Raw genomic sequence first — 12,184 nt, forward strand, 5'->3', positions numbered from 1 at the left:
GGGCTTAATCTCATGATCTGTGAGATCATGACCTGAACTGAAATCAAGAGTCGAATGCCCTGCTGAGCCACCCAAGTGCTCCAAAGCTCTATTCTTGATAAAAAGCCTTCAACAAAGTAAGGTTAGAGGAAACATACTTCAACATCATAAACACCATATACAAAAAAACCCACAGCTAATATCATCCTCAATGGGAAAAAACTGAGAGCTTTTGTTCTATGCTCAGGAATAAAACAGGGATGTCCACTCTCACCACTATTGTTTAACGTAGTACTAGAAATGCTAGCTTCAGCAATCAGATAACAAAAGGAAATAAAATTCATCCAAATTGGCAAGAAAGAAGTCAAACTTTCACTATTTGTAGATGGCATCATACTCTATATAGAAAACCCAAAACACTGCACCAAAAAAGTGCTAGAACTTATACAATAATTCAATAAGATCGTAGGGTACAAAACCAAAATACAGAAATCTGCTGCATTTCTATACACCAATTATGAAGGAGCAGAAAGAGAAATCAAGGAATTGATCCTATTTACAATTGAATTAAAAACCACAAGATAGCTAGAAATAAAACTAACCAAAGAGGTAAATGATCTGTACTCTGAAAAGCATAAAATGCTGATGAAAGAAAGTGAAGATGACACAAAGAAATGGAAAAACATGCCATACTAATGGATTAGAAGAACAAATATTGTTAAGGTGTGTAATCACCCAATACAATCTATACATTTAATGCAATCCCTATCAAAATATCACCAGAATTTTTCACAGAGCTAGAAACAGTAATCCTAAAATTTGTGTGGAACCACAAAAGACCCCAAATGGCCCAAGCACCTTGAAAAAGAAAAGCAAAGCTAGAGGCACCACAATTCCAGTCTTCAGGTTGTATTACAAAACTGTAGTGATCAAGGCAGTATGGTAGTGGCACAAAAGCAGACCAATAGACCAATAGAACAGAATGGAAAACGCAGAAATAAACCCACAACTATATGGTCAAGTAATCTTTCAACAAATATTGGAAAGAATATCCAATAGGAAAAAGACAGTCTCTTCAACAAATGGTGCTGGGAATATCGGACAGCAACCTGCAAAAGAATGAAACCACACTACTATCTCACACCATACAAGAAAGTAAATGCAAAACAGAACAAAAACCTAAATGTGCGACAGGAAACCATTAAAATCCTAGAGGAGAACACAGGCAGTGACCTCTTTGACATCAGCTGTAGCAACTTACCAGATATGTATCCTGAGCCAAGGGAAACAAAAGCAAAAATAAACTACTGGGACTTCATCAAGATAAAAAGCTTCTGCACAGTAAAGGAAACAATCAAGAATATCAAAAGGCAACCTTTGCAATTGGAGATGTGTATACATGGCATATGATAAAGGATTAGCACTCAAAATATATAGGAACTTATAAAACCCAACACACAAAAACAATCTAAAAATGGGCAAAAGACATGAATAGACACTTCTCCAAAGAAGACATCCAGATGGCTAACAGACACATGAAAAGATGCTCAACATTGCTCATCATCAGGGAAATACAAATCAAAACTGCAATGAGGTATCACTTCACAGCTGTCACAATGTCTAAAATTAACAACACAGGAAACATTAGGTGTTGAAGAGGATGTGAACAAAGGGGAACCCTCTTACTGTGGTGGGAATGAAAACTTATGCAGTCACTTTAGAAAATAGTATAGAGGTTTCTCAAAACTTTAAAAATTCAACTACCCTATGGCCCAGCAATTACACAGCTAGGTATTTACCCAAAAGATACAAAAACAATAATTCAAAGGTATACATGCATTCTGTTATTAATAGCAGCATTATCAACAATAACCAAAATATGAAAAGAGCCCAAATTTCCATCGACTGATGAATGCTTAAAGAAGTGCTGTATATGTATGTGCATATATACATTCATATATATATAATGAATATTACTCAGTCATACAAAAGAATGAAATCTTGCTGTTTGCAATGATGTAGATGGAACTAATGAGTATTATCCTAAGCAAAATAAGTCAGTAAGAGAAAGACAAATGCCCTATGATTTCACTCGTATGTGGAATTTCAAAAACAAAATAAATGTACATAGGGAGAAAAAAAGAGAAAGCCAAGAAACAGACTCTTAACAATAGAGAACAAACTGATGGCTACCAGAAAGGAGGTGGAGGGGGGTGGGATATATAGGTCCTGGGGATTAAGGAGGGCACTTATGATGAATTCCAGGTGTTGTAAGTGATGAATCACTAAGTTCTACACCTGAAACTAATATTACATCGTATGTTAACTGGGATTTCAAAACAAATTGGAGACAAGAAGTATTTTTTTGAAGTGTCACTCTTCACAAAGAATGTAAGGAAACTTAAATCTAATTTTAATAGCATTATTCTTTTCCCAAAACTTTGGCATTCACTTCAGTATTCCAGAAGTAGAAGTCAAAAGCAGCTATTGGAATTAGGTTAGACCTGGAGATACTAACATGGGAAAGTCATGTAATTTTAGAAACCATATTCCTTATTGCACATACAATGGGTTGTTCAAGGGTCTTTGGAAGTGGTGGTCCCATGGAGTGCAGAAATTCAGAGGAACCAAACAATACTGAGATGAGCATTCTAAGTAGCTGAAGTTAGTACTTCTAATTGTAGAAGAAGAGTTGTAAAAACAAGGGCCCAACAGAAAGGAAAAACAAAATTTAAAAACGACTTCAATGTCATGGGATTTAAGATGCTTAAAGCTCTATGTGGAATTATCATTTGAGCAAGAAAGCAGGAGTATGGTATGAACTAATATAGAAAACTGGGTTTGCTGTTTTTATGAGCTAGATTTACATCTTCAGAAATGACAATTCTATCTATAACCAAGAGACATCCTTTGTTACTATTTATGAGTAAATTACTATCAATTCTCATGTTTTCTCATGTGTAATATATCTACAACTTGCAGTTCTGGATTATTTTTATGCCTACTCTTGTTCAGGTTTTTTTTTAAAACTCAAACTTATTTTTAACTCTTTCCTTTCTCTCCCTTTTCTGTACTGTGTCTTCACTTCCTGTACTTTGAAAAATTATATTTCTTCTATAGATTTACTTCATAAAATGTAGGAGGATGTTGGTGATGCGGTTTCTAGGATTCGATCTAATGTTATGAATGAATGACTTCATAATTTTTGGCTGCATTTTTGGGGGTTTCCTTTGCCATTTTGTTGTAAGGGGCCACAGATATGAGCTGCTAAAGGTTCCATGGGACCTTAAGAGAAGTATTTTTGGCCTACGCAGAGGTCTGTTCAAGCTGACACAATCAGTAGATTATTATCCCAGGATTAAAAGTCCTTCTGTAGTAACCACAAAACACTTTTTTCTTGTCATGCAAATGTTAGCTGTTAGCATGACCACATGCAATTAGAGATGTTCCAAAGATGCAGACTGTTGGAATGGAAGCTCAAATTAGTTTTATTAAATGCAAGAGCATTACTGAGGGTTTTGAGTTTAATATTTCAAGTTGAACTTGAGTCTTTTGTTCCTCTGGGCTCAGAACAACGACTTTCTCTTTTTCAAGAACAATATTTTAACAGCTTATTAAAAAACAATTTCCAAAGTCTATTTCAGAAGCTTTTTGAGTTAGAGCTTTAAGTAGTTCTTTTAAAACATAATTTGATGAAAAACAAAAACATAATTTGATGAATAAAGTATGATCAAAAATTAGTTAACATGTGTACTAAATTTTCCTCAAAATACATAAAGGATTAAAGTTTCAAAGTTAAAAAAAAAGCCTACAATGTCAAGTCCATTCTCTTTTCATGTCAAGATTCAGACTATATCCAAAGCATACTAGGTTTATGTCTTTAAAGTTTGTACAGTGAAGAAATTGCTATGTGGGTCATTGAAATGAGAAATCTGCAAGCAATTGACACTTGGTTAGTAGGGTTTTTACCAAGTGCTTAACAATATTCAATGATTGTTTTTCAAACGCAAATCGGCTATTCAACGGAGATTAATTTTCTAAGAAAAAGTGTTTTGGCCTTAAAAACAGATATGTTCAAACCCAAGGGAGACTTCCACATTTAGAAGACATGTAGATAAGTGGGAAGGTATGATGATATGGAAGTTCTAATAATTAGAAAGTAAATAAAATTAATTCAGTTTCTTTCTTTACATTTCTTCTCCCTGTATCCTTTATACTACATTGTTATTTTGGGTGACGTTAGAATCAAGGATGCAATATTTATAGAAAAATGTTACTCTAGTAATAACATATCACAAAAAGCCTTGGCAACAATTTAAAACACAGCAGGGAAGCTGTAAGAGAGCTATTTTTGTAATGTTTAATATACTAAATTAAAAAAAAACTCTTTGGGCTTAAAGCTTTAAATAGCATGGAGTGGTATAACTGACCAGAGCATTAAATTCTGACAATTTATCACATAAAATAGAGCACATGTTGACAAATATCTATACATGAAAAAAAATTGGTCTTTTTGATGTAATTCACATCTAAAGTCATTTTTCTCAATGGATTCTCATCTAAAAATAGAAGACTATTGGGGTGTCTGGGTGACCCAGTCAGTTGAGTGCCAACTCTTGATTTCAGTTTGGGTCATGATCCCAAGGTTGTGGGATCAAGCCCTATTTCAGGCTACATGCTCAGTCTAAGGTTCTCTCTCTGTCTCTCTCTCTCTCTCTCCCTTTGCCTTCTATCTCCTGACCCTCTCCACTGCTTGCTCCCTCTCTCTCTCTCTCATAAAGACTATAAAATGGAAACTATATATTAATATAATAATTCAATATATTAAACTTCTGGAAAACATCAACAGCTAAAGTAAATACAGACACACACACACACAATCTCTAATGCTATATTTAATGTCCACTCATATTCCTATAAATAAGACTTGGATTGTCCCGTTAGGTAAATTTCTCTCTAATTCTGTTTTTATTTTGTAGCAGCTTTAATGTGATAGAATTCACAAAACATGCAATTCACCTTTTTAACATATTAGATTATCTTTATTACAATCACAGATATGTGCAATTGTACTAAAGCCAATTTTAGAATATTTTTATTACCTTAAAAAGAAACCTCATTTCCTTTAGTTCTTATCCCTTATCCTCTACCACCATACACCAGCACTAAGTAACTGTTAATCTACTTTGTTTCTATAGATATCCCTAATTGTGACCTTTCAAAAGAATCGAACACGTAGTCTTGCGTGGCTGGCTTATTTTACATAGCATAATGTTTTGAAGGTTCATCCATTTTGTAGCGTGTATCAGTACTTCATTTCTTTTTATGGCCAAATAACGCTCCATTTTTGGACATACCACATTGTGGTTTATCCATTCATCAGCTGGATAGACATTTGTTCTTTTTTCCCCTAGCTTTTAACTATAATGAAGTATACTGCTCTGAGCCTTAGTGTACAACTTTTACGTGTGAACAAATGTTGAACAAATGTTTTCATTTCCTTGAGGTCTCATTCTCTTTTTAGAGTCATGTTTTGTGAGATTAGGTAATCTCACGTTCTGAAACCTTTGTGACTGAAAACCAAGAATGTGTCTGATTCCATAAATATCCCACTAGAAGACGATTATCAATAGGTAGAGATTGAAACCTTATCTGGTACAGTTTCAAGATATTTGTTGTTACCATCGTCCCTGTCACCCACAATAGTTTGTTAGGATTTCCAACAAAGAGAGAGAGTGAGTAGGGGAGAGGGACAGAGGGAAAAAGAGAATCCAGAGCAGTCTCCATGAACACTAGGGAGTCCGAGGTGGGGCTTAAACCTGTAACCCTGGGATCATGATAGGAGCTGAAATTAAGAGTCGGACATTCAACCTACTTAGCCACCTGGCACCCTTAACTCTTATTCTTTCTCAAGGAATCTCAAGACATGAGGAATGGTAAAAACATGCCAGAGACAGACGTTTTTACACTTATGATATTTAGGTTTCTATAAGTAAATCCCATTAGTTTTCCGATTTTAATATTTAAAGTTCAATGTAAGATAGAAGGACCGTCATGGAAGACTTTTGGTGACACCTAATGTCCAGTTCAAATCATATTTAACTAAGTAGTTTATTTCCCTGGTCAGCTCTATCATTATGTGTATAAACCTCAACATTAGAGACTTTTTGCAGTAAAGGTATTAGATGCTCAGGTTTAAGTGAAGCAAATATCAAGTCTCTGTTTAAATTCAAGGTCAGAAATTGGCCCTTAATGTGTAATTGGTATTTACTTTACATACTCAAAGTTACAATCACAGTCCTTACTATCGTGAGGTAATCTTAAATTTAACTAGTGATTTTGACCACAGGCAGAAGAAATTTACAACAGAGCAAAGAAAACTTAAAGCTTTAAATAGGCAGTAAAATCAAACTCAAATGGGGTCTGGTGGGAGAAAAGGTGGTATATTTGATTCTCCACATGTTTGTATTTCACATTTTTCAGGACTTAAATTTTGTGTTATTTAATGGAAACAAGCACTGAATGTTATTTTTTCTATGTTCTTGCACCAATGAAGTGGTAAAATACAAAAAAGCAACCACGTGTCAAAGTAGTGAGAATTACTAACCTGTGAAACTAAGCAAATAGATGTAATTTAAAGAGACTTTTGTACCTTTAGGGTCCATAATAATTTTTTTACCGTCATTTGCTTAGTTTTTAACATAACAATATATAAATGTATACAACGTTAATATACTTATATATAATGACTGCATGTATCATGAATATTTATGTTAAACTTAACATATAATTTTTTTCTATGCCCAATTCTCAGAATTATTTATATTTTTGACTGCAAATGCTAAGTATAGAGCAGGAAACAGGATAAAGTAACAAACATTTTCAGGATCTTCTGCAATGGAAACAACACAAACTCTGGTTTCTCTTGCATGAACTATATTGATTCACTTTGGAAAGAAATGTTGGTTGTTCTAAATACATACATAAAATTTGGAATACATTGTAGTGAAAACTGTGTTTATGAGTTCATGGAATAGAAAAAGATAAATTCTTAAATTACTGAAGAAATTATAATTATTTCACAGATTCAATTCAGGAACTGTGGCGAACACTCTTCATGGATTGTTTTATTAATTACAATAATCCGTAAGGTATGTACCATTCATATTTACCATAGAAAACCAATGGGTATCAAGTGTATGCTAATTGCCCAATTCACACAGATACTCTGTGATTAAGCCAAGAATGTAGATCCTTTCTAAATGTATGGCTAGCAGTGCATAGAAATTAGTCAAGTTAAATTATAACATCTCTGTTCAAGTCAAGCAAAATAATTTGCTGCTTATTTTTGATAACATTTTAAAGTAGCTGATTATAGAGACCTACAGCTCCATCACCAGAGCAATGGTTGCTATGAATGGCTACTAAAAGTATCTTAACTTGTATTACACAGTTTATAATAATGGTGGAAATACCTACTTGAGGTGAATGGAAAAAAATGTTCTGATATTTTTGTTTAATTATATGTTTAGTATTTAGTTGATCTAATAAAAATTTAGTTAGCAGTGTTTACAGCAAGCATTAATTGATGTTATCATCTAATGTGTAATTACTGTAAACATTTTTTTTTGAAAAGAGACTTTGTTATTCCTTTCTTCATGAAAAGAAGAAAAAAAACCAAACCATACTTCCAAGAGGAAAGCTTTGATCTTTTTCCTCCGATTGAGCTGGGGCACATCAGCATTCTGATTTTCCTTTATTGCTTTAAATTATATTATCTCTTTAGTTTTCATATTACAGGATGAAATCACAACTTCTTAGGTTGGTGTGTTGGACTTTAAAAAAAATATAAATCTGGGTTGGGATTGCTAATATTACCCCTTGAGAAACATGGTCCCCACCTGTAAAGTGAGACTGCAAAAAACTGTCAGATTTGTTGTAAGGCTAAGAATACAAGAAGAATTACCAAAAAACAGTGCTAGGACCATCAAAGATGCCCAAATGTACTTATTAGTGATAATAGTAGATTGGAATATATTTTCACTCCCCTTTTAGGAATGTGTGTGTTTGTGTGTGTTTAAGTGTTTGTCTTTGAAACTTCAGGTAATCTTTGAAGGATGGGATTTTAGTTTCTAATGTATTTCTGCAATTGTGTTAATAGTGTTTTGGTATTGATTTTTTTTTAACGATGATGCATCTCTAAGGAAAGGCTAATATAAAATTTTGTTTTCACATTTGAAATTCTTTACACATTTTGGAAGCATATGCTTGGAAATAAAAATAGATCCATTACATAAATGAGTGAATAATCTTTAAGGATAAGCAGAAAGAATCAAGAAAGATATTCTTTCCAAGAGAGGGACATCAACGGATGCTAATCCATTGGAAATTAGGCAGAAAACATGTGCTTACTGTCTTTTTCCTCAGTGTAGGGTGGATCCATCTGCCAGTTTCCATTTGATCACTTATTAAATAATATACGCTGTCTGTGAAAAGGTTATAAACAGAAAGGGAGAACAAGATGAAAGTCACTGGCATTCTTCTGGACTTGTCTGATGTAATGTAACCTGAAGTTACATGAAATGGTGAAGTGATGCAAGAAGAAAATTCCAAAACAATGTCAACCTTCAGAAGGTCATATAGTCTATTTCCATTTATTAAGAAAGGAAATGGTAGAAAAAACATGTTGCTTGGATGAAGCTGGTTTCCGCTCTTGAAAAGGTAAGACCTTTGGCAAGTTATTTAACCTCTGTAAGCCTCACTCAATGTCTTCATATTTCCAACAGGGAAACCTCTCTTTTGTAGGGTGGTTATAGGGTCTCATTTACTCATTCATTTACCAGATATTTATTGGTCATCTCTTAAGTACTAGTCTTAGTGTTGAATTCTGAGAATAACTTAGTGAATAGGAAAGAAGCAAGGTCTGTGCTTTTATTATGTATGTAAGCACACCATATTTAAGTGAATAAATCAATATGGAAGATAATAATGAACGTGGTAAATTCCAGGAAGAAAATATGAGAAGGAAAGATAAACTGTAGGTAGTATTCTCAGCATCAACCACTAAGCAAAGTTCATCCAAGAGTGGGAGGATAGGAGCCATTTATATAGAGACCTTGAGACAGAGTTCTGCAGGCATAAGGACTTACAAGTGGAGTTTCCTAGTGGCTGGAAAAGGCTTCCTAGGTCAGAGGAAAGAAAATATGGACTTTGGAATACGGAAACCATGTACTTCTTTGGGTATCAGAATTGCTATGGATCTTTGGTCATCATGTGCTCTTTATTTTTCCCTCTTTTGAATGAATTGTGTGTTACTGAGGTTATCTTCTCTTTTTCTCTTGTTGCATCTTGGGTATGTGAGGGGCAGAAAACTTGTTTTCAACTTTAGAGGAACTGTGCCTAAGGATTCCCACCTATATTTTGGCCTGGGTCAAAAAAGGAGACTAAATGGTGAGGCTAATGTCATAATTGGATAAAAAGTGATCACTCTGGAAGGAGACAGGGTATTTTGCAAGAGGGAAGGGTGTAAGTTCTTGTGCCCAAAAGGCAGACTGTGGTAGATTTTCAGAAATGGCTATAATTCCTACCATGCTGCTTTGCAAAATGACTACCATTCTTACCAAGAGTTAGAGCTTATTGTCCCTCCTTTTTTTTTTGAATTAGGGCTGGCCTTGGGACTTACTTTAATGAAAAGAAAATTGCAGAAGTGATTGAGACTGCTTTGTGATGTCCATCTCTTTGAAGATGAGACATTACATGGCAAAAAAGACTTAGAGGATGAAAGTAAAGAGAGAATGAGGATACAGAAAACCTGTCCACATCCTTACATTTCAGAAATTATCCTTGCAGCATCAGATGTATGAGTGAGGTCCTCTGGGATCCACTTATCACAGCTGAGCTGTCAACTGACCATGGTTTCATGATGATTCCAGAAGAGTCTAGAAGAAATAACTGCCCAGATGGTCAGCCCATCACAACAGAGAACTAATAAATTTTTGTTTTAAGCCCTTAAGTTTTGAGGTTTGTTACTTAGCAATAGATAACTGAAATAGGAAGCAAGGAATTGCCCAAATTGTGAGGAATATGGATATTCACATTCAGATAATGGCTGGATTTTGTGAAAATCTGAGAAGTTATAGTTCTGTAGGGTTTAGAGCCATCATTATAATTTCAAAGATTTTTTTTTTCAAAATACAGAGATGTGTAGAAACATAAAATGTTGATTATGTAAACTCCAAATCGTAAGACTAAAGCTGATTTAATTTAGGATATATGACCAATGAGTTTTACAGTTATTTTATAGAAATTACAGTGAGAAGAAATATTAATAATTTAGCAAAGACATAACATCTTAAGTATTTTATTAAGCATTTAGTTATGTAGCATTACTGTATCACTAGTGCTGCTTTAAGTGCTTTATGTAAGTTTATTCAATCTGATAAAACTCTGTAAAGTACATAACATAATCCCAGTAAAGAAACTTAGTAACTGAGAGGCTAAGAAACATATCTAAGTTTACACAGCTAGTAAGTGAAGGAGCCATGCTTCTAATCCAGAGAGTTTAAGACAAAGTATGGTTCTTACTCCCTTTGTTATGCTAATGTTACTAGATTTTATCACCTGTACTACCAGGGGCAGTAGAAGATGAGGGTAAAAATGATATTTGTTGGTATTACTACTTTCACTAAATTCCATGAATCTGAACTTTGCCTTTAGCAAAGTATCTAGTATGACATATACTCTCATCATACATTATTTGAAGGCTTTTGACAGTGACTGTAAAAATAGATTTGACAGGATGACAGCCAAGTTTCACTTTGCTGATAGTCTACTTTAATATTTAAACTATAAGATTATCATGGCCTGAATTAGAATATGAACAAAAAATTTTGAAGAAGGGACTTCTGGTGTTTATAAAAGAGAAATAGATAATGTGGCAACAGATGCAGTTACAGGAAATGACCGTGTCCTTTGCTCTCCTGTGTTACCTTGACCAAACTCTCTACCATACTTGATGACTCAAATCACATTAGATTGTCACTAGATTGTTACTAGAATCTCAGGTCCTTAAAAGTGAATTTGCCTATTTTTTTTTCAACTCTGCTAATCTTAGGTGATTCTTACCTCTTTGGGAAAGAGAAAGATTTCTATCATTCAGGCAAGTAGTTAATCTCTTGATACTTCAGTAAAGTGACACCACCATGTCCTCAAATGAAAGTAGGGTATGTATTTTGGTATGCTTTACAAAACACTGGCTTATTACAATGAACCTCACAATTAATTTTATATTTAAATGGCTCAAGAAATTAATCCATTGGTTGATCTAACAGCAATTCATTGATACTGGAGACAAAGTTGCAACTAAATGGAATGTAAATTAATTCGAAATTGAGAAAATCAAAGTTAGCAAACTAGAGATGAATCTTATCTATTATGCCAGAATTTTGATTCTGAAAAATACAGTTTCAGTTTTAGGAGAGAAAATCTTACCAAATACAAACAAGGTAACGTGGTACCATAGGTAACCAATGAAATGACCCAATCAATTCTAAAGGACCTCACCAATTTTGCATTAATAAACAATTAATTAAGCATTAACAAATAATAGCTCAGGACATTTTTATAAAGATATACATATCTTTATGTTATTTTATAGTCTTATTCACCAGCCATGTACATTGCTTCTCAATGCATTTAATAACATCTTTAAAAAACCCTAATCGATGCCTTCTTAGTTTTTTATTTTTTTTTACAATTTTTTATTTTGCCACTACTAATTCTGATCTATAGAGCTATCATTTTACTAAGGAAAGGCAATAAACAATAATATCTGCTATCATCTCCCTTGATGTTTTTATCTTAATGAAGGAGATAAACAAATTTGGAGCCATTAGATAAATTCAGGTGGTATTTCAAAAATCTCCAATAGAAATTATTGATGTTCAGGGCACCTGGGTAGCTCAGTCAGTTAAACGTCTGAATCTTGATTTTGGCTCAGGTCAGGGTCTCACGGGTTTGAGAGGGAGCCCTGTGTGAGACCCTGCACTGGTGGCACAGAGCCTGCTTGGGATTCTCTCTCTCCCCCTCTCTCTCTGCCCCTCCTCCAGAGAGTATGCTTGCTCTCTCTCCCTCAAATAAATTAATTAAAAAATAAATTATTGATGCTCATTGAGTGTATGATAACTACTTTATTAAAACCTAAGCA

Source organism: Acinonyx jubatus, chromosome A2, assembly GCF_027475565.1.
Source record: "Acinonyx jubatus isolate Ajub_Pintada_27869175 chromosome A2, VMU_Ajub_asm_v1.0, whole genome shotgun sequence".
Taxonomy (NCBI): Eukaryota; Metazoa; Chordata; class Mammalia; order Carnivora; family Felidae; genus Acinonyx; species Acinonyx jubatus.